Consider the following 23,682-nt stretch of genomic DNA (forward strand, 5'->3'; position numbering starts at 1 on the left):
TTACCTACAGAAATCACATAAATATAAGAATAGATGCAGAGAAGGGCAAATTCAGTAGACAGTAGGCTGATGGACACCCTCTCAGATATGACTCCAAAGGATTTGAGGGTTTTTTAAACAATTTTTAAATTTCTATAAATTCCCTTTTTCTGTTAGGGCTTCCCAAGAAGGACATGGGAATGAGACCAAACAAATGGAGAAAAATTACTTAAATATACACACATGTCAACCAATGCCAGCAGCAAGTGTTGAGAAAGAGGCAGTAATCAGAGTTAAGGGTCAGAATCAGATTACCCAGAGTCAGGGAAGGCAGGAGCAGGGCTGTGTGCAGAGCAGGGTCTAGACTAGAGTAAGGCTGGGTGCAGGGTAGGCTCCAGACAGGAACAGGGCTTGGAATGAGACAAACACAGGTGGATAGAATTCACAGGCATGTACATTGAACAGCCACTGATCCTCTGCAGCTGCTGGGCTAAAGAGCAAGCTACCAGACAGCTTTAGCCAATCAGGTGGTTCTGCTGTGGCCCAGCTGTGCTCTTTGGCTGCCCGATGACTGGGCAGGTGCAACTGCAGGTTCTTATTCCTGATAGTAACTATAATTTTTGAACCTCTGTTTGTTTTCAAAACAGTTGTTTCAGCAGAGGTTGATCTGACACTCAGAGCTTGTGTATTTTGGTGTTTTGCATTATCAGTGAGTAGATTAACATATATTACTTCAGAGCAATACTGATAGTATTATGAATGTCCTTGAGAAACACAGGGTATGTCCTTTGTGATTTTGTTTAGATTTCTTGGGTTGCTCCTGAAGGATAGGCCTTCAGGGGTGATTATAATATGTGATCTTTTGTGGAGGGTATAGCTAGTCCCTTAGCAGGTTGCTATCCACTTTGTTTTGAAATCTAACCCTTTCCCACTTGCAGGGGGGTAAGTCTTTGGCTTTCGTGTCATAGTATTTCTTCTGTTCTAGTTTCCTAGCAGATAGCTCTCTTATAAGCAATTCAGTGTGAATTTGAAGTTTGTTAAATGTACTAATACTTTTGTTCTTCTACCTATGACTTGCTGAAAAGTTTATCCTAAAAAAGCATTACTATTTTTAATAGTGCAGATTAATAATCTTTTAAATCTGCAAGGTTTCTCTATCAAAGGCTTTGGTGTTTCCACTGATTCTTATCCACTTTTCTGGGCATAGTTAAGTGCTTGATGTTAGAACATGTATCTCAAAGAAAATCACCAAAAGGAGTCTCTCCTGAATTGTGGGTCATTATTTATTAACTCATCTGGAATCCCAGGAAGTTATTTATGATGATATTGCTATTTGATGTGTTGTGCAATACCTTAACTTTTTTAAGAAAGTAGTTCATCACAGATAGTGGAATAAATAATCTCATTTTCCCCTTATTGGCTCCACTCTACAATAATACAACAGACACTTTATGTAATCAGATATTCATACTGTGAGTTATTTAAGTCTGAGTCCTGTGTAGCTAAGGGTCTAGCTTTCTATGAGGAAAAAGCAAAGCCTGTGAAGTAGGGATCTTACAATGGGTGGGGGAGGACAACCCTGTGGAAATTCCAGGCATGGGACTTCTTAGAGATAATGTCCCCTATACACAGGGAAAACAGGTAGGGGACAATCTAGTGCTCACTGATTTTTTTTTTTTTCTGGATAACTTATTGACTTTCAATTAATGCTGCTTAATGTTTCAAATGTGTTTTAAAATGTATTTTGTAATGAAAGTTGTAATGTTTAATACATGATCATATTATATGAGGAACCTATGAAAACTAATGAATGGGCAACACAATGACTGATGAAAATCACTGTTGATAATTGAATTATTCCTTCCTATGTGCATTAACTTCCAACTACTCATACACACTAGTTGTTTCTCCACTAGCTGTAATCTCCAACGAAAAAATTCTGGTTGTCACTGTGGGTCACAAAATGCAGACTTCTGCTCAAGGTGCATCAGTGGTCCCCAAAAAAGTGTTAGGACATAAGGAATGGGGTAAAAAAACCAATACTGAAAATATTGTAATACTATTAGAAAAATCAATGGTACACCATCACTTTTATTATAGTCTAAATTTCTCTTTTTAAAAGTTAGAGCAGAAATAGGTATAGCCCAAAGACAAGCAACAAAACTGAGTGAGTGTAAATAAAAGGCTTCCATTTGGGGAAAGATCAAAAAGACTAGGACTGTTTGGTTTAAAGAGGAGATGAATTAAAAAAGGACATGAGATACGCATAATACTAAGTGGTACAAAGGAGGTAATTTTGATGCTCCTATTTACCTTATTTCCTAATACAAGAACAAGGGGACAGCCAATAACACTGAAAGGCAATAAATTTGAAATATTAAAAAAAAAACCCACCATATGATCCACCTATAGAACACATCATCATGAGAGAGAATCCAAGGTTCTAACAGGATTTTAAAAAGTACACATGTATAGGGAGACAAGATAAATAAAACTTACCCTAAGGCAGGGGCAGACTGCAGGCCAAATCTGGGCCGCTAGACATAGATGCTGGAATAGGGTGCTGCCGCACCTCTGGCTTGTAATGATTTCAGTGATATACAGGGTTTATATAGTTTGGTTCAATGGCTCTCAGCATCCCCACTATGCAAATTGTTCCAGCACCCCTGCCACTAGATGCTTTTGAATTGACCGTGAAATCCATTTATATATTATTCATTAATATCATTTTTGTATTATTTTCTCTGGAGTCTGAACCTTGACTATACCTTGACCAATAAACTTGGACCTTAAAAATCATCAATTACCCCATCCTACAGGACATAAACTCTTTTGTTTTAGGATGTAAGCCATCTACTAATTGATGATTACAAGGAAACTTCCTCTATGGACAGATTACTACAGAGTTATCGGTTCAAGGGTTCTCAATTAAGTGAATTAAACATGTTTCCCTTCCTGACAGCTCTGCTAATTTTAGAAGTTGTTTTGGGACTGGAATTAGCCTAGTTCATATCTGTAAGAACAGAGAACAGACGGGACATCAAGTTTTGAAGATTTCAGTTATTCTGGACATTTCTTCATAATAAATGATAATATCACTTAGCATTTTCTAGCTGGGGGGCTCAAAATATTAATTTACTCTCAGACACCCTGATAGCCTAATGCTATAGATGGGAAAACTGAGGCATGGAGAGAAATTAAAGGTGAAAAGCATCCAGTGCTGAGGGCTCCACAAGGCCATAGGCCTCAAGGTTTAGATCCAGGGCAAAGGCCAGAGGGGCTGATTTGATCAGTAACTGGTGCAGGAGCTCAGCACGTCACAGGAGATGCCTGGAAGCAACCTCAGTTCCTGGGCACTCAGCATGTTTCCTCCCCATTGCCTTGCCCAATGTCACAAGAGAAGTTGTGACACAGACGGGAACTTAGAATACTGATCACCTGACCCCCCAGTCTGGTGTGTGAACCAGAAGACAACAAGATGAAGAGTAGGATGCTCATCATCAGCCTGACCCTGCTCCCAGCTAAAGTTAATAGCAAAACTTCAACAGAAGCAGGGTTGGAGTCTACAGGTCTTATTACCTTACTGACATGTTTCCAGTCAATTGGTTTGTGGCTTTAGAAGTTTTTAAGCTATTTAGCATGCGGTCTCTTCTTCAGGAGATGATATTCAGTATTGTTATTCACATGCAATTGGAATGAATTTTAAAGAAAAAAAACTGTTAAAAGTTGCTTGAACCCTCTTAAAGGAAAACTGCAGGAAATAGATTTGGGACTTAAAGGACATCATTTGCCTGCCTTATTATCTCTTTTTCAGTGGAGCTGACAGGACAGCTGCCTGTTATTACAGTGCACACCAGGAAATACTTAACTGCCAAACAGTAAAGAGCTAGTGAAGGATTAGCACACAAATAGAATTCTTGCACCTGGTAGTCATGCAGCTAGATTTATCATTTTTGTAGGATATGTTACTTACATCCTATTTACAAAGAAACAAACAAAACAAAAAATGCCTGCTTGTCATTGTAATTATGATAAGTATTAGTAACTGTTTTGCAGTTTTTAGGCTAGATTACATTAATTGCTAGTGATTTTCATTTAATTGCAATAATTTTTTATTGGGTTTACATAACTCTGTAATAAATTTAGTATTCTCAGTTGCATGTTTAAACTGTTCCTAAAAGTGTCAGATCAATACATTTTAATTGACTAGAAGGCTGCTGTTGTCATTAGAGATATTATGTAACATTAGAGCTCCTATTCCAGGTGTAGCTCACTGTTAGTGAGCTTTATTTATCTTCATCACTATCTTAATATAAAAAGAGAAAGTGTCTAAATTCAAGCAGGTTGCTGGTGTGTGAAGTGCATTAAATATACACTTCTTCTTTAGTCTTGATTCTAATCTATATAGGTTCTTATGCCACACTTCTCACCGTGGCATCTGAGCACCTTCCGGTAACGCATTAAGCAATGTGACTAACATCCATCACACATCCTTTGTTTTCTCACCGTCTCCCCAGGGGTCAGGGGCCGCTTCAGGCATCAGCGCAGCAAGCGCGTGCCTGGGGCGGCAAGCTGTGGGGAGGGGGGTGGCCTGCCGGTTGCTGTGAGGGCGACAGGCAGGCGGCTTTCGGTGGCATGCCTGCGGGAGGTCCGCCAGTCCCACGGCTTCGGCGGCAATTCGGTGGCGGGTACGCTGAAGGCGCGGGACCAGTGGACCTCCCACAGGCATGCCACCAAATCCACGTGACCAGTGGACCGCCCACAGGCGCGCCGCCAAAAGTAGCCTGTCTGCCGTGCTTGGGGTGGCAAAATACATAATTCTACCCCTGGCAGGGGCAGCTCTGTGCTTCCAGTTGTTGCTTTTTGCTGTGCGGGGTTGTGACCCTAACAACATCCCAGTGCAAGAGGGCAAGGGGTTTATGGTATCTGGTAGTGAATTTCAGCTGGCCTGCCCAGTTCATTAATGCAATCTGTATCTGATACAAGGCATGTAAGGTATCATTGGAAAAGTAATAACACATTGATCATTAATTTTCTTGCCTGGTGTATATATGGTAAATGCCCAAGAGACCATACAAATATTAAAAATGTGGAATCCAAAGGTGTTTACCAGACAAGTCTGGGAAGTGGGTAAATAGGTTTCTTCTAGACAAAGGACAGGCCAAAGCCTCCAGCCAGGTGTCATCACAGTTAAATGGCCACTTGTCATGTGATTGCTAACTATCTGCATTTTAGCAAACACCAGTGGGGGAAGAAACCAGCATGGAATTTCCTTCATCAGCAGACTCCATGTCTCCTTCCTCACAACTTGAATGAACTTTTCTTGGGGGATGGGAGGAGGTAACCTTCAGAAGAATCCATTTCAAAGGTTCACTAGACCAGGGGTCAGTAACCTATCAGAAATGGGGTGCCGAGTCTTCATTTATTCACTCTGACACGTGAAACCTTTAATTAATAATACATTTTAACGTTTTTAGAAGGTCTCTTTCTAGAAGTCTAATATATAACTAAACTATTGTATGTAAAGTAAATAAGGTTTTTAAAATGTTTAAGTAGCTTCATTTAAAATTTAAATTAAAACGCAGATCCCTCCAGACCGGTGGCCAGGACCCAGACCATGTGAGTGCCACTGAAAATCAGCTCACATGCCGCCTTTGGCACGCATGCCATAGGCTGCCTACCCCTGCGCTAGACTATAACAGAGAGGGGCAAAGAACCCCAAAGGATCTTTCATGTAAGAAGCCAAAGGAACTGAGCACTTTGGACTCTGTGGGAGATCCTGACCAAAGGTGTGTTCAGCCATCTTGCTGGAAGGTAGATTGGTAAGGAAACTATCTCGAACGAAAACTGTAGCTTGTTGTCTTAAGTCTTAGCTACTGAAAGTATTATTATTATTATTATTATTTTATGATTATTTTTGGCTGTTCCTTTATACTTGAATTCACTTAAATCCTATCTCCTTTTGTTAATAAATTTTTACTTTAAATCTAAACCAGCCCAGTGCTATGTTTAATTTGAAGTGATTGCTAACACCAGTTAAACTGATGAGCTGTGTATGCTGTCTCTTTAGGGGAGCAAACAAACATTATTATTCCTCTGAATACTCCAGGGAAGGGCTAGCCATTGCAGAGCGCATGGTTTTGGGAAAATCTGGGACTGGGTTGTGTTGGGTCATCTTGCCAGGTGCAACCAGAGCTGATGTATACCAGTGTGGCTGGGGCATAACAAGCAGCCTGCTGGAATCAGAATTGCTGGTTCAGGACTGCTTATCTACCGATTGTCAGTGTCCAGGCAGTGAGCCACAGCAACAGAATTTTTAAGGCACCCAGAATTACAGGGCAGTCAATGACAACCCCTTATTGGTCTGGATTGCACCACAGAATGGGACAGGGGTGTTTGGGGTTTTGTTGGATTTTCTGTGAACTAGGGCTGTTGATTAATCACAGTTAACTCGTGCAATTAACAGAAAAAATAATCACAGTTTCAACTGCACTGTTAAACAATGGAATACCAATTGAAATTTATTAAATATTTTGCATGTTTTTCTACATTTTCATATAAATGAAATTGTGCTATAATTGAAATTACAAACATTTGCACTGTAAAAATGAGAAACAATAGAAATAGTATTTTTCAATTCACCTCATACAAATACTGTAGTGCAATCTTTGTTGTGAAAGTGCAACTTACAAATGTAGATTTTTTTTTTATTTTTTTTGTTTTTGATAGCAGTTGTAAAACTTCAGAGCCTACAAGTCCACTCAGTCCTATTTCTTGTTCAGCCAATTGCTCAGACAAACAAGTTTGTTTACATTTACAGGAGATAATGCTGCCCTCTTCTCACTTTCTGGTGCCATTGGAAATAAGAACTGCCATTTGCATGGCACTTTTGTAGCTGGCGTTGCAAGGTATTTACAGGCCAGATATGCTAAACATTCATATGCCCCTTCATTCTTCGGCCACCATTCCAGAGGACATACTTCCATGCTGATGACGCTCGTTAAAGTAATGCATTAATTAAATTCTGTGACACAATTCTCCCCCCAAGGAGTTCAATGTACCCTGCTCTGTTTTACCTGCATTCTGCCATATATTTCATGTTATAACAGTCTCGGATGATGACCCAGCACATGCTGTTTATTTTAAGAACACTTTCAGTGCAGATTTGACAAACGCAAAGAAGGTACCAATGTGAGATTTCTAAAGATAGCTACAGCACTTGACCCAAGGTTAAAGAACCTGAAGTGCCTCCCAAAATCTGAGAGGGACAAGGTGTGGAGCATGCTTTCAGAAGTCTTAAAAGAGCAACACTCCGATACAGAACCTGAACCACCAAAAAAGAGAATCAACCTTCTGTTGGTGGCATCTGACTCAGATAATGAAAATGAACATGCGTCCATCCGTGCTGCTTTGGATTGTTATCAAGCAGAACCTGTCATCAGCATGGACACATGTCCACTGCAATGATGGTTGAAGCATGAAGGGACATGAATCTTTAGCGCATCTGCCACATAAATATTTTGCAATGCCGGCTACAACAGTGTTACGAGAGCCTGTTCTCAGTTTCAGGTGACATTTTAAACAAGAAGTGGGCAGCATCATCTCCTGCAAATATAAACAAACTTGTTTGTCTGAGCAATTGGCTGAACAAGAAATAGGACTGAGTGGACTTGTAGGCTCTGAAGTTTTACATTGTTTTGTTTTTGAATGCAGGTTTTTTGGTACATAATTCTACATTTGTAAACTCAACTTTCTTGATAAAGAGATTTCATTACAGCACTTGTATTAGGTGAATTAGGGTGACCAGATGTCCCGATTTATAGGGACAGTCCCGATTTTTGGGTCTTTTTCTTATATAGGCTCCTATTACCCCCCACCCCAGTCCCGATTTTTCACATTCGCTGTCTGGTCACCCTAAGGTGAATTGAAAAATACTATTTTTTTACAGTGTAAATACTTGAAATCAAATATAAAGTGAGCACTGTAGACTTTGTATTCTGTGTTGTAATTGAAATCAATATATTTGAAAATGTAGAAAACATCCAAAAATATTTAAATAGTATATTCTATTATTTAACAGTGCAATTAATGGTTAATTTTTTTTAATCACTTGACAGCCCTACTATGAACATGTTTCTCTGTGTTTGTTAGAGAGGGCAGGAAGAAGAGCACCTTGTATTTGGGGTGGGATATAATGGTGAGGTTTGTGATGGCCCTTTAGTTGGGGCACTCCTTTCACAGTCTCAGACCTGGCTATGAGAAAGTTCATCTGTAAAGTAGATAGAACTTCATCCTTATTGTAGAGAGTTCCATTAAGCCAGAAAAGCAAAGTTGTTGACCAGCTGTCTTCATCCCAGAGCTCTAGGCAACCTTTTAGATATCTTGGTCCAAGGCCATTAAGAACCATGAAGATAATGATTGAGACCTTGAACTTGACTCAATATTCAATAGGAAGCCCAGAGTGTGGAGGACAGGTTTGATATGCTCCTGGTATCCTGTATTGGTGAGGAGATACACTGCAGGCACCATTACCTAAATAATTTTGCGTTATTTGCATATTTTGCTACTAGACTGTATCCCCCACCATCCCTTTTCCAGATCATTAGTAAGCATATTAAACAACACTACAAAAGCTTGGGGTATTCTGCTGTTAACGTTTTGCCACATTGAAAATTGACTATTTTCTGCCTCTTATTTTCTAAACTGTGAAGGAACTTTACTTCTCATTCCATGATTACTTGATTTCCTTAATAGCGTTTTGTGAGGGACATTTAGGGTGACCAGATGTCCCGATTTTATAGGGACAGTCCCGATTTTTGGGTCTTTTTCTTATATAGGTTCCTATTACCCCCCACTCCCTGTCCCGATTTTTCACATATAGGTTCCTATTACCCCCCACTCCCTGTCCCGATTTTTCACACTTGCTGTCTGGTCACCCTAGGGACATTGTCAAAGGATTTTTAAATAATCAAATAAATTAGTTATTTCATCCTATAATTTACTGACACAGTCTAAGAATCTCTAATAGACTAGAGAGGTGTGATTTTTTTTTTTTTTTTCTTTTTCTTTTTAAAAGCCACATTTGGTTTTTCATCTAGTCATGTTCATCTAGATGTTTTTATAATTCTAATTTTAATTTAAATAAAATTTTCCTTATACTGAAGTAAGGTTTGCTTGTCTTTAATTGCCAGAATTGCTCCTAATGAATTTTTCAGAGATGCACAACTTTTTTGATACTCTCCAGTCCTCTGGTATAGTAGCTGACTTTAATTTAAAGACTGCATGCAACTCAGTTACAGCTTCAAGTTCCTTTTGAGCATTTAGATGGATAACAGTTTGAGACTGTGCTCTTTATCAATTTCTTCCAAACTCACCTTTTGATACTACAGGTTTTTATTATTTATTATGTATTGTATTACAATTACAAATAAAATAGGTTTGGGAGATGTCTCTACAACATCCTCTGAAGACTGATGCTGTAATGAAGACCAATGGTGACTGTGACCTCTAGTGTACTGTGATGCCCTTTGGTTATGTAAATTTTATTGGATACTTTAAAGAAGCAATGTAGACCTAGTATCAGAGGGGTAGTCCTAAATTCTTAATAAATGACATTATTAAACTGACACCCTTCTGTACTCCCCTGGGGGGCTTATTTGGTTTTGTATTGAAAAGCTGTGAAAATGAAAAGCTTAAACAATATTGGGTCATTCAATCTAGGGGTTTGGTTCAAGTCCATCTCTGTTTATTGATTTTGCTACATTTTTAGGAAACCAGTTAATAAATTATAAAGCCTTAAGGGACTGTATAACACAAGCCATAGACTTTCCTGAATTATGTTCTAGTTCAAACAGGGACTTATCTCTTAGGAAAAACATCCAATCTTTATTTCAAAATTGCCAGTGATGGAAAATCCACCACAACCCTTGGCAAGTTGTTCCAACAAGTTACCTTCGCTGTTAAAAATGTGCCCTTTCTTTCTAGTCTGAAATAATCTAGTTTCAACTTCCAGCCACTAGCCCTGCTTATATCTCAGTCTACTAGAATGAAGAGCCTTCGGCAGAGCCGTCCCTTAGGTAGGGCAAATTGGGGCAACCACTCTGGGCCCCATGCTTTGGGGGGGCTGGTGCGATCGGTCCCGGAAGACCTGGTGCAGCAAGTCTTTCCCCCCCCCCCCCCCCCCCGACACACTCTCTATCTCTGGCCGCAGCCCTGAGCTGCCATGGTTCTATGGCCAACAATAGCCCCGTGGTAGGCGCCAGCAACCACCAGCAGCAGCAGGCAGCCCAGCACCAGGCCTGATCCATCCCCCCAGCCCAGACGTGCTGAAAGCCAGCCCCCTTACCCCTGTCCACCCCCTCCACCCAGCTGAGGCTGGGAGTGAAGCCCCAGGCATAGGGCCGGCAGCTGGGACCCCAGAGGTGCTGCAGCACCACCTTGCACCCTTAGTTCTCACACCTATGCTGATGTGTCCTGGGCTCTGCACCCCACTAGGGACAGTCCTGGCCCTCGATTATCAAAACTCTCTTCCCCATGTAAGTATTTAGGCCTGGATCCACAAAAGGACTTAGGTGAGCCACCTCTGGGAACCCCTCTCATGGAGTCAAATGCCTTAGGCTCCTAAGCCATTTCTTGTGAGAACAGCTTAGCTGCCTGTCTACCTCCACATACAATGGTAGGGCAGAAGAGGATAAGGATTGTAGCTTTTTGGCCACCTTGTGTCTTGTAACGGATTTAGCTCATAATTTGGTTTGTTTTTTGAAATTGGTCTTTTTAAAGCATCAAGTGTAAATATATTACAGTTTGAACTTCATTCTGTTTGCATATAACAAATGCGATCAAGTCATGATTGATTGTACTTATGCTACCACTAGTTTTTAGTTCTGTGACAACTTCCTTTCCATCTGTTAAGATGAGTCTAAGGGCTGGTCTGCACGGGGGGGAGGGGCGATCTAAGATGCGCAACTTCAGCTACGTGAATAGCGTAGCTGAAGTCGAAGTATCTTGGATCAATTTACCTTGGGTCCTCACGGCGCGGGATCAACAGCTGCAGCTCCCCCGTCGATTCCAATACTGCCGCTCGCTCTGGTGGAGTTCCAGAGTCGAGGGGGAGCGCGTTCAGGGATCAATATATCGCGTCTCGTTAAGATGCGATATATCGATCCCGATAAATTGATGGCTACCTGCCGATACAGCGGGTAGCCTGGACATCCCCTTCGTCCCCTATACTGGAACAAGATTTTTGAGTTAGGAATTTGTTATATATAATTTTCAGAAATTCCAGGGACTCCTTAGTACTGGCAGCATGAAACTTCCAGCATGTATCATTTGGATTTAAGTCTCCCATGGTCATGCTGCTTTTTCCACCCTACATTATAGATAAGTGCTTCAGGACTGGATCATCTTGTTCTGTAGTATGATTTGGTAGTCTGTAGCAGACACCAGCTAATAACTAATACCCCATTTTGTGCTGTAAGACCATAATCATTCAAGACAATTTGCTTTTGAGTTGTCAGTGACTCAGAAACAGGAAGTACCAGTTCGACATAGTTGTTGCAATCTAGATTCAGAAATAATGTTTAAGTTACTCCAAGGGTTTGTCTACACTACGGGATTAATCCGAATTTATATAATTCAAATTTTGGAAACAGATTGTATAAAGTCGAATGTATGCGGCCACACTAAGCACATTAATTCGGTGGTGTGCGTCCATGTACCGGGGCTAACGTCGATTTCTGGAGCACTGCACTGTGGGTAGCTATCCCATAGTTCCCGCAGTCTCCTCCACCCATTGGAATTCTGGGTTGAGATCCCAATGCCTGATGGGGCCAAAAACATTGTCGCGGGTGGTTCTGGGTATATCCTCCCCCCTCTCCAGGGAAGCAACGTCAGACAACCGTTTTGCACCTTTTTCCTGGGTGAACAGTGCAGACGCCATACCACGGCAAGCATGGAGCCCGCTCAGCTCAAGACAGCAGTCATGAACATTGTAAACACCTCACGCGTTATCGTGCAGTTTATGCTGAACCAGAACCTGCAAAACCAGGTGGCGAGGAATAGGCTACGGCAGCGCGGCAGCGAGAGTGATGAGGATATGGACATGCGATTCTATCAAACCACGGGCCCCGGTGCTTTGGAGATCATGCTGTTAATGGGGCAGGTTATAGCCGTGGAACGCCGATTCTGGGCCCGGGAAACAAGCACAGACTGGTGGGACTGCATAGTGTTGAAGGTGTGGGACGATTCCCAATGGCTGCGAAACTTTCACATGTGTAAGGGCATTTTCTTGGAACTTTGTGACTTGCTTTCCCCTGCCCTGAAGCACCAGAATACTAATATGAGAGCAGCCCTCACAGTTGAGAAGCGAGTGGCGATAGCCCTGTGGAAGCTTGCAATGCCAGACAGCTACCGGTCAGTCGGGAATCAATTCGGAGTGGGCAAATCTACTGTGGGGGCTGCTGTCATGCAAATAGCCAAAGCAATCAATTAGCTGCTGCTACGAAAGGGACTCTGGGAAATGTGCAGGTCATAGTGGATGGCTTTACTGCAATGGGATTCCCAAACTGTGGTGGGGCAATAGATGGAACCCATATCCCTATCTTTGCACCGGAGCACCAGGATACCCAGTACATAAACCGCAAGGGTTACTTTTCAATGGTGCTGCAACCACTGGTGGATCACGGGACGTTTCACCAACATCAATGTGGGCTGGCCGGGAAGGGTTCATGATGCTCACATCTTCAGGAACACTACTCTGTTTAAATGGCTGCAGCAAGGGACTTACTTCTCGGACCAGAAAATAACCATTGGGGATGTTGAAATGCCAATAGTTATTCTTGGGGACCCAGCCTACCCTTTAATGCCATGGCTCATGAAGTCATACACAGGCAGCCTGGACAGGAGTCAGGAGCTGTTCAACTACAGGCTGAGCAAGTGCAGAATGGTGGTAGAATGTGCATTTGGCCATTTAAAAGGTTGCTGGCGATCGTTACTGACTCGCTCAGACCTCAGCCAAACCAATATCCCCATTGTTATTTCTGCTTGCTGTGTGCTCCACAATCTCTGTGAGAGTAAGGGGGAGACCTTTATGGTGGGGTGGGAGGCTAAGGCAAATCGCCTGGCTGCTGATTCTGTGCAGCCAGACAGCAGGGCGATTAGAAGAGCACACCAGGAAGCGCTGTGCATCAGAGAAGCTTTGAAAACCAGTTTCATGACTGGCCAGGCTACAGTGTGAAAGTTCTGTTTGTTTCTCCTTCATGAAAACCCGCCCCCTTTATTGACTTATTCTCTGTAAGGAACCCACCCTCCCCCTTCCCCCCAGCTTGCTTTCAAAGGAAATAAAGTCACTATCGTTTAAAACTCATGTATTCTTTATTAATTGATTATAAACATAGGGAGTGAACCGACAAGGTAATCTGGGTGAGGTTTGGGAGGAGGATAGGAGGGAAGTAAAAGGCCACTGAAAAAATTCAATATAATGACAGCCTTTTGGTTGGGCTGCCCATTGGGGTGGAGTAGGAGGGTGCACGGAGCCTCCCCCTCCGCGTTCTTACACATCTGGGTGAGGAGTCTATGGAACATGGTGAGGGGGCAGGGAGGTTATAGAGCGGTTGCAGCGGCAGTCTGTTATCCTGCTGCCATTCCTGAAGCTCCACCAGACGCCGGAGCATTTCCGTTTGATCACGCAGCAGCCCCAGCGTTGCAGCCTGCCACCTCTCATCTCGAGCATCCCTCATGACCTCACGTTCACTGGCATCTTTCCTAAATTTAGATACCGTGTTCTTCCACTCATTCAAATGAGTTCTTTTATTTCGGGTGCATTCCATTATTTCCGTGAACATCTCGTCTCGCATCCTCTTTCTCCGCCGCCTTATCTGAGATAGCCTTCGGGATGGAGGAGGGAGGCTTGAAAAATTTGCAGCTGCTGGAGGGAGGGTTGGAAAAAAAGGAGAGAAGTTTTTAAAATGATAAATTTTACAGAACAATGCTTATACTCTTTCATGGTGAGCAACACTATTCACAATACATAGCACATGTGATTTCAGTACAAGGTCGCATTTTCCATCTTAATATTGAGTGCCTGTGGCTTTGGTGTTAGATCACAGACGCAGGTCGGGGCAACAGAATTCAGCTTGCATGCGGCCATGGTAAGCCATTGTCTTTCGGCTTCTGCACCCTCCTTTCCCACATACCAAGCAAAGTCCATTGACTGCTGTGGTTTTCCTGTTAACCTTCAGCAGCAGAAAACTAACACCCCCCGCCGAATCCAATTCTCTGGGATGATCGCTTTATCCCTCCCCCCACCGCTTGGCTGGTATCAGGGAAGATCCCTGCTAGCCAAATGCGAAAAGCTCAGTGCCAATTCTCTCCCCCCCCCCCCCCCCACGCTTGGCTAACTGCAGGGAAGGATTTCTTTTCAGCCACAGGCAAACAGCCCAGTAGGTACGGCCACCTCTGTCCCCTTAATTAAATTCCCATATTTAACCAGGTTACCATGAGCGATATCCCTCTCCTGAGGATTACACAGCGAGATAAAGAACGGATGTTGCTTGAATGCCAGCAAACACCGGGACTATATGCTGCCAGGCTTTGTCATGCAATGATACCAGATTACTTGCTGCAAGCATGCCGTGGTCAAGTGTCTTACCATGGAGGACGGAATAAGGCTGCACTGCCCAGCTCTTTTTCGATTATCGGCCTGCATGGTTACCTGTGCTCTCCACGCTGGGCAAACAGGAAATGAAATTCAAATGTTCGCGTGGCTTTTCCTGTCTACCTGGCCAGTGCATCCGAGTTCAGATTGTTGTCCAGAGCGGTCACAATGGTGCACTGTGGGACAGCTCCCAGAGGCCAATACTATCGAATTGCGGCCACACTAACCCTAATTCGAAATGACCATATCGATTTTGGCTCTACTCCGCTCGTCGGGGTGGAGTACAGAAATCGATTTTAAGAGCCCTTTATTTCGAAATAAATGGCTTCGTTGTGTGGACGGGTGCAGGGTTAATTCGATTTAATGCTGCTAAATCCGAATTAAAGTCATAGTGTAGACCAGGCCCAAGTCTCTAAGATTTTAAAAAAGAACAACCTTTTTTGGTGTAACATCAACAGGCCCAAATATGCTTCTCAGCATTCACTATATTAGCTTGTCTTTTGCTCACCTTAAAGAGTCCAGAAGACACATTAAACAAACAAGTAGCATACAGTGCATAAAGCCAGATGTGTTTGATCTGATGTGAATTGGTGAACTGGGGAAGCACTGAAGATTTGCCAGCTACTGAAGTCCCTGGAGCTGATTTAATCCTAATGTCAGAGTCACTTTTTAAGTGTGGGCAAAAAGCCCACAATGTAATCTCTAGAGATTACGTGAAATTGTTGGTTGTTTGCATGTTTTGTGGCACAGAAGCAAACTTGTGGTTAAAGCTTCTGTCAAGGATTATGAAGGTCTAAAGTTGAGAGCAATGATCTCCAAGGGGGAAAAAAAAAATAAACACGAAGTGCTCTTAGTGAGAAAACTTAGCTGCTTGACTAAAAACTGCTGAATGTGATTAGGACCAATACATATAAATCACCTTATTAGCAGTAATAAGGCAAGTCTTCATCTGGTATAAATTGGTATAGCTCCATTGAAGGATATGGCCTCAAGTATGAACTTGAAAAAGTCACTTAGACCCAGTTTCTCAAAAGTTTGCTTCAGTTTGTGTGCCCAACTTGCAATTCTGATGGCCAAATTTTCAGAGATGCTGAAACCCATAACACAAGAGGAAATCAATGGGAACTGCATAGGGCTCAGCCTCTCAGAAAAATCAAGTCTCGGGTAAGTGGAGATGGGCACACAACAATTTGGGGCACCCAGAATTAGTGGACACGCTTTTGATAACATGGGTCTTAACCTCTATATGCCTCAGTTTCCCTCTCTGTAAAATGGAGGTTTTGCTGCTTGCTTGCTTACCATTTCTAAAATTCTTGGAGATGTATGGTTGAAAAGTGCAATGTACCAGTAAGCACTAAATAGTATTACTGACACCACCCACCTCTGGACAAACAAGGAACAACCCTGATAGGGCTCCCCATCATTCCTTACCAGCTGGGCAGATGGCGACTGTGATGACAGTCGGTTTTGAGGGGTTGGAAACTTTAGCTGGAAGAAAGGAAAGCAATACTTTTTTTTTTTTTTTTCATTAAAGGAGATAATTCAGTATACAGTATTTATGGATGGGAATTCACTCTGGTTATTTCATTTAAAATCTAGGGTGTTGCAACTCAAGTCAAGCATGATGCTGCTGAATGTTTCAGCTTGCTGAATGGTTTTAACACTGTCTCAAACAGCCCCTGAGAGTTTGCTTGGAAGTGAGTTCACACCCAGCAACTCTCTCCCAGTCAAGTTTTCCCTTCCCCTTTAACCAGCCTTAAGGCCCCTTCTTATCTACATTTTGAGAGTTGTTTGTTGGAAGAAGGGGCAGGTATTGAGGTTGAAGCATGGAAAGCCAGTTGGCGGAAGCAGAGCTGCTCTCGGGGAGACTTCAGTAACCCATGTAGTACAATGGAAAGGAGGATCTGGCAAATATATAAAGCCAAATTTATTGCCACAGACTCCATTGTACTAAGCTTTTAGTGACTTATCTTCTCCTAGCACCGCTTGGCACTTCTCGTTATTCCAGAATCAGTTAATTTGTCCAATACCCACTTGTAGATTTACAGATTTTTGGACAACAGAGCTCAGCTCAGCCTGAATTGAACAGTCATCTCCGATTGGGATCAAGGTCTGCACATTAGCCTCATCCCAAGTGGCTAATAAATCCACCAGTCTGTCACAAACATGGCTGAGCAATCTGATAGAAAAGAAGGACAGAAGGTGTGTGGTAAAGCAGTTTGTTGGGATGTAAATTCCAGTACAGCACTGGTTGTTGTTTTTTTTTTTTTTTTTTTAAATGTAGCCTGCATTTCCCTAAGCAATGCTTTGGGCAGGGCACACTGAGGGAGAGCTGTCCAGGTAACACCCTGGGTCTTGGGATTGCTAGTTGCAGAACAAAGTTGGAGTTAGGACACATCTACAGGGATATTTAGGGTGTGTCTACATGGGGATGTTCAGGAAAGTTAAGATGAAGTAACTAAAGGTGTAAAGTTAAAACATGTTAAACCCCAGGTAGATGCACTCATTCAGAAATGAAGTGGCCTTAGTTCATTGTAACTTTAATTCCCCTCACACTTTGAAGTCTGGTCTACACTTAAAACATAGGTAGACAAGGCTACAGTGCTCATGGGTGCAAAAAAATAATTGTGAGTGTCATAGCTATGCCGACCTAACCCCTGGTATAGATGCAGCTAGGTTGATGGAAGACTGCTTCCATTGACCTAGCTGACCTCATTCCAAGAGGCGCTGTTCCTACAGCGATGGGAAAATGCCTTCTGTCCAGGGCCGGCTCCAGCATTTCTGCCGCCCCAAGCGCAAAAAAAAAAAAAAGCCGCAATAGCGATCAGCAGTGGCAATGGGGTGGGGGGAAAGCCATGATCGGCGGCGGCAGTTCGGCGGCAGGCCCTTTGCTCCTAGAGGGAGTGAGGGACCTGCCGCCCCCGAATTGCCGCAGGTGCCGCCCCTCTCCCTTGGCCGCCCCAAGCACCTGCTTGTTAAGCTGGTACCTGGAGCCGGCCCTGCTTCTGTCGCTGTAAGCTGCCTCTGTGCTACGGGGTTTTGCTGGCATGGCTACAACTGTGGCTACTGTAGCTATGCCATTATAGCCCCCGTAGTGTAGAGATGGTGTTAACTTTCCTGAGTGTCCCTGTGTAGACAAGCCGTTAGGAAGACTAGCTAAAAAATTCCACGGACACAGGGTAAGCTAACCCGAGCATGACTTAGCAAGCTTTTCTTGCTGCAGCTTCTGAAAGCACATTGTGTGTAGATGCAAAAAGAAGTCTCAAAGTAGCAAACTCAGAACTCTAGCTTGACTTTGAGACTCTGTTTTTTTGTGTGGAGAGTGGCAACTAGGCAGGGTTTCAAGGTGCTTTTCATTGGGAGCTAGGTATCAGCAGCTGCTAGGGGGTATGCACTGAGTTGCTTATCTAGGAGGGGTAGTAGATAGTTGAGCCTCCAAGTTCAGCTTTCCATGTGGGAGAGATCCCAGCAAGAATAGGAGGGAGTAGTTGTGAGCTGAAAGGAGTTGCTGACATAATAGAGATCCCAAGAGTTCAGGGTTCTCTTGTAGGGCTGCTTACATAGCTCAAAGCTAAAGCCATCTGTGGAGCTGGGGAGGTTTGGTGATTCCCTATTCTACAGTCACCAAACTCTTGCAAGCAAGGGTTGAGGTTTGATATTAGAGCTGTGTGAAATAGATTGGAGCAAATATGGCTAAACAAGTATTTACCAGGGAAGACCAATGAGTCATTCTAGGAATTTCAGAGGTTGTGTCTTGTTATATAACCCTGGATCTGATCACCACACAGACTTTGGAGAAGTTCAGATCTGGATCTGAATGTTTTAGTTTGTCTATCTCTACTTTAAGACCATGAAATCAGTCCAGTTGCCATCCTGTGCTATATGTCTGTACACTAGAAATCCTTGATGAAACTGATATGGGAGAAAAGGGATCAAGAGTGAAATTTATTTCCAAACAAATCAATTTTTTATGCTTCTATTATAAACCCCTGAAATTCAGGATTTATCAAATAAATTCTGACACAACCATATCCAGAGCAGCATGTATATATTGCTGCTATCATGTTATCTGACTTCAGTAATGTTTTGTGACTTAAACAGTTCTGAAGAAAAATTAATAATATCCAGTCCCTAATGGGGATTAGAAATTCATTTTCATTTAATAAGCTATTGTGAAGTATAAAGAAAAATACAGTGCCACGCATAGTAAACAGGCCTGTGTTTTCTTTGACAGAGTGCCAGTTCCTCAGCTGCAGCATTACAATACTATTCATCTTCATAAAGGCCTCTTTTGAAAATGTTATTAAACAGCAGGAAGGAACGGAGTATATGAGTTTCATTAGTCATTGGAGGTAAACCTGGCCAATCTCTTCTGGGAATTATTAGCACATTCCTAAACATCCCTGGCTTGATGGCATCCAAAAAGGAAAAAAAACAATCCGTTTCCAGCTTTTGGAGTGTATCCAAATCTCCATTTTTGAAACCCCCTGGGTTAATCTGTTCATCTCAGTGTTCAAGTAGGATCTATCTGCTTAGGGACCATGGACTCCCCAATCCAGGGTTTGTCAATAATCTGGGGATTTTTACACTAGTGTAATTATACCAATTGATTTGGAACTGGAATGAACTGTACCAGGGCTAGTCATTTTGTACACCGCTGCAGCACCTCTACACTAAAAATGTACACTGGCAGTATAGCTACACCAGTGCAACCCCCCCTTCCCTACTGTAGGCTAGCCCAAAGTATCTGATCAAACAAATCAAAAATTCTTCCATACAGGTTTACAAAAATGTGCTAGGCTCTGTACAGACACATTCCTGTATTTTGCACAATAGGGTCCTGGTGCCTGGCTGGGGCCCCTAACCCCATGATAATACACATATATTATTGATAACAGGCGACATGCCCAGCACTAATAACACTCTCAATCCCCATAGCCCATATTTTCCGGAGCAAACTACTGTATTTCATAACTCAAGTGCTACATGTTTCTAGATTGTAAGGCCATGGTTCAGAGACCATTTGTGTGCTTAAAGTTAGGCACTTTCTTACGTACATTGCTCAGTGAGGGCCTAAGCTGTAGGATACACACTTTGATATAATGTTATAGGCAGCAGGTCATATGATTTAAAACTCCTCCCAAAATATCACAGGTAACTTGTAAAATTTAGTAATTTTAGTCTAGAAAGAGCCTGTAAAAATTTTGCTGTTTTGTGAGCATTATGCTTAGCTTTGACCCATAGCAGATTTTGTGAACCATTGCTGTGTCTGTTCCTACTACAGCCCAACTCCTACCAGATGGAACTGGTGAAGGTTGGACTGGTCATCAGCCTTCTAACAGGTGAGGCTCCGGACTAGGGGTCCCCTCTGCTAGAGCAGGATCACCCCATACTGGCCAGCTGGGACACCTTCCTGAGGGTCTTTGACAATCTTTGATGGCCCACACCCAGCTTGCACTGTGGAGGTGACCCTAGAGATACTCCACCAGCCTTCGAGGTCAGCTGCAATGTATGCAGCCTGCTTCTGATGCCTGGCTTGGAATGAGAGAACCCAGGTATACCAATTCTGTCTTGGTCTCAGCAAGGAAATAAAAGATCAGTGTGCCCACCTGGAGCCCCCCAGGAATCTGGATGCATTTATTGAGCTGTTACTCCAAATTGACACCTGACTTAGTGAGTGGCAACTCAAAAGGAAAATGATTCCATCTTGCATCCAGGCACCACCCACAACCGTGGCAAAGGCCCACTCACCTGAGCCCATATAGGTGGATGAGGCACGGACCAAATGGGAATGCCAATGGTGAGAGTATTGTGTTTCTACTGTGGTAGTACCGGCCACAGGGTGTCCGCCTGTCCTGCTAAATCTCTAAATCATGTGGTTCCAGGAAATGACTATGCCCAGCCTCGGTAAGGCTGCACAACATCCGGAAAACTCCAAGCTCCCCTCCAGCAATCCACATCAAAAATGTCCTTGCACCTACAACTCCAGTTACAACTTCAGATCCAGGATTCTGGACAGGTACTCCCACCCCCAGAGGGCTCTGATTGACTCTGGGGCCAGCAATATCTTCATGGACACTACTTTTGCTCAAGTACTTGGCCTAGCTATACAGCCTAAGTTTTACAGGGCAACTGCCTCCTGACTTCCACGTTCGAGCCTCCAGGACCTTGGGTCAGATGCTTTGGTCAGGCTTCAGAAACAGCGAGAGACATTTGGACAACAGAGTAGGCCTCCTTGCTACTAGGATTAGCCATCACACTGCCTGCAAAATACCAAGAATTTTCAGGTCTATTCAAAAAACAAAATGCAGACACACTACCCCCTCACGAGAATATGACTGTCTGATCAACTTGCAGCCTGGGGCCAAGATTCCATTCAGCCAACTATATGCCACGTCAGAACCCAAATTAGCCACCCTTAATGTCTACATCCACAAGAATCTGGAGACAGATTTCATCTGGGATTCCACATCACCAGCCAGGGCCCCTGTCCTGTTGTGAAAAAGAAAGATGGCTCCCTAAGACTTTGTGGACTACTGTGCTCTAAATACAATCACAATGTGGAAACGATATCCACTACCACTGATCCCAGACCTCCTGGGTCGGGGCAGAACAGTCCCCATATTCACCAAGATAAAGGGTACACCTAAAAAGGGATGTAAAATTTAATCAGAATCTGGTCAGATAATGAATGGAAAACGCTTTTCGCACTCAGGGTGGCCACTTCAAATATCTGGTGATGCCTTTTGGACTTGCATGTCTGTGACCATCTAACTAATGTCTTATGATACTACTATGTGGTCACCTAATTAGATGACATCCTAACTTTGAAGACCAGTCTACACCCAACAGCATGTGCACAAAATCCTAGAAAGACTCCACCAGCATAGGTGCTATGCTAAGCTGGAGAAATGCATCTTCGATCAATCCCCTGTGGAATTTTTAGGGTACATTCTGTCCACTGAGAGAGTCTGCATGGATCCCCAGAAGGTGGAAGTGGTCTGTGATTGGGCAACACCACAAAGCATTCAAGAAATTCAGCACTTCATTCTATAGAGGCTTTATATGGGACTATTCCTGATTCCTGGCCCCTATAGCCTCTCTGCTGCAAAAATCCACCATCATTTGGATACCTTTTGATCATCTGAAGGTTGCGTTCACCTCCACTCCAATCCTCACACTTCCTGACCCAAGTCAGCTGTTTATCCTGGAAACTAATGTTTCCAACATCACTACTGAGGCAGTCCTGTCCCAGAAAGTGTTGACCAAGAGGTTCTTTCCTGTGGGAACTGTTTCCTGCCAAGCACAATTATGAAATTTCAGACAAGGAGCTACTAGCCATCAAAGTGACTTTCAGAACCAGGAGGCATTATCTAGGAGAAGGCAGATACCTAGTTCAGGTTTTAACCGATCACAAACGTCGAGAATACCTGCGTTCTGCTAAAGACCTAGCTCAACAACAGCTATGCTAGGCTCTCTTCTTTTCTAGGGTTGTTGTTGTTGTTGTTGCTATCACCTACTGTCCTGGCTCCCACAATGGTAAGTTAGATGCTTAGTCCTGCAAAGTGGAATATGCTAATGATCCTAAGGGACCCAAAGAAGAGCCTCCCTGCATCCTGGAGGCTCATTGCAATCGGATTTGTTCACGACAATATGTTCCACCCTACCAAATGATCTGGTAAATTCATACAAAAGGATGGACTCTTCTTTCATGGGTGCATCTGTGTCCCTCAGGAACATGCCCATTTGGAGGTCCTTCACTTTTGCCAGAATGTCCCTTTTGGGCTGGACACTTCATCCAGGCAAGAGCACTCGCATGGTATATCAATTTATTCTGATGGCCTGAGTCAAGTCGTGGAACACCTGCAGCCATACCAAAGTTCCCCAAACTAAGCCCTTTGGGATGTTAATGCATGTTGAGACCCCCTTTAGGCTACTGACTGTGCGAGAACTCCAGCCATTGCCTCAGACTGCCTCTGACATGGATTGACCTGCTGGCTACCTGACCACCCACACACTTGACTACTTCTCTGGACTGCCTCCTGCCAGCCTCGGCAACAGGCATTACCATCTCTCTGCTGCTAATGCTAACAAAGGGTTGCAGCATTTAGTCCTGCAACCTTCTGATCTTGCAAAGTGGAGTGGGCAAGAAAGCAGCTCATTCTGCAGCATGCTATAAAGCTCTTCCCCCTACTTAGTGGCAGGTTGTACACTTGCCACGTGGGGCAAGGCAGCAAAACAGGATCTGCAGTTGCTAGCTTGCCCTTATCTCAGTATAGAGATCTCACGTTTCACCCACCCCATTGAAGCATGCCTCTGGGGAGCAAGGCAGGAGCCTGGCACTAAAACACACACCCTCCTCCACCCATTGGGAAAGCCTAAGTGGGAGGGTGAAGTGAGTGCTCCTGAGGGGACCAAGGATGTATTGAGGGGAGCTCCTGATTGGGAGGAAAGGGGGCTCTTGAGAGTGGGCAGATCATTAACTTCTTGGGGCAAGGGTTGAGGGAACCATGCATGTGTTGCGGGGGCAAAGGGGCAGAGTTTGAAGGAGAGAGTCTCATGCAGGAAGGACAAGGGAGAAAAGTAGGCATATCTGGGGTTCCCTCTCCCAGCATATGTGGTGGATTCCTGAGCCAGGATGTGACTATTTAAGGAGGTATAAGTTTTCTGTTTTCTTGACCGCTGTTTCTCTACTGGGTGCTGTTCTGAGACAGTTCAGGGTGTTTGCTGGCACAGGGTAAGCGGGACGCACTTTGGATCTGCTCTCTCTCGTGTAGACTTTAGTTATGTTCTTTCTGTTTTTCCTTAATCTCTGATGCAACTCATTTAGAGTCAAAGTTCAGGTTTGCTCTCTTGATGGAAATCATAACATTAGGCTATTGGACTATGGAGGACAGGAGATGGAGTCTCTGAGAAGATGTGCTGGAAGCTTTTAATCATTTTCACTCTCTTCCAGCAACACCAGCTTGCCTCTTTCTAAACCATGGGCTGAAGCCCACTGTCTCCACAGGCCATTTGTCCACTGGACCCTTGTCCTTAAATCTGTGGCC

General features: G+C 43.5%; 1 protein-coding gene across 4 annotated transcripts in view; it reads left to right on the forward strand.

Annotated features, from left to right (window-relative positions):
- The first annotated feature begins 559 nt into the window (after positions 1-559).
- The window catches only part of LNX1 (ligand of numb-protein X 1), a 312,361-nt gene continuing 289,238 nt past the window's right edge, over positions 560-23,682 (forward strand). For 2 of the 4 annotated variants that reach the window (XM_065598034.1, XM_065598035.1), the window contains exon 1: positions 563-688. The gene's annotated coding sequence lies outside the window, so the exon portion shown is untranslated. Of the gene's footprint in view, positions 689-23,682 lie in introns of all 4 variants that reach the window. The other 2 variants (XM_065598040.1, XM_065598039.1) reach the window with 2 other exon arrangements.

Source organism: Chrysemys picta, chromosome 5 (assembly GCF_011386835.1).
Source record: "Chrysemys picta bellii isolate R12L10 chromosome 5, ASM1138683v2, whole genome shotgun sequence".
NCBI classification, from domain to species: Eukaryota; Metazoa; Chordata; order Testudines; family Emydidae; genus Chrysemys; species Chrysemys picta.